The following is a 241-nucleotide window of genomic DNA, read 5'->3' as shown; positions in this document are numbered from 1 at the left end:
TCCCATATGGAAAAGATATATATAAATCTTATAAAGTTTTTATCTGTCTTGTATGAAACTTGTATGAAAAGCATACAAGAGTGAAAGCACATATAAGATCCCTTGAAAAATTATATAATGAAACTTGTATGTTTTGTATACTTACTAAAAAAATATATGAAAGTAATGAGAAAGTGGCCACTTTCATGAGTAAATCATATATGTTTTTACTATTTCTTTTCCATATGGGTTGCATCAGGTG

This window comes from Simochromis diagramma, unplaced genomic scaffold (assembly GCF_900408965.1).
Source record: "Simochromis diagramma unplaced genomic scaffold, fSimDia1.1 OVJJ01000293.1, whole genome shotgun sequence".
NCBI classification, from domain to species: Eukaryota; Metazoa; Chordata; class Actinopteri; order Cichliformes; family Cichlidae; genus Simochromis; species Simochromis diagramma.
This window is presented reverse-complemented; position numbering follows the sequence as displayed.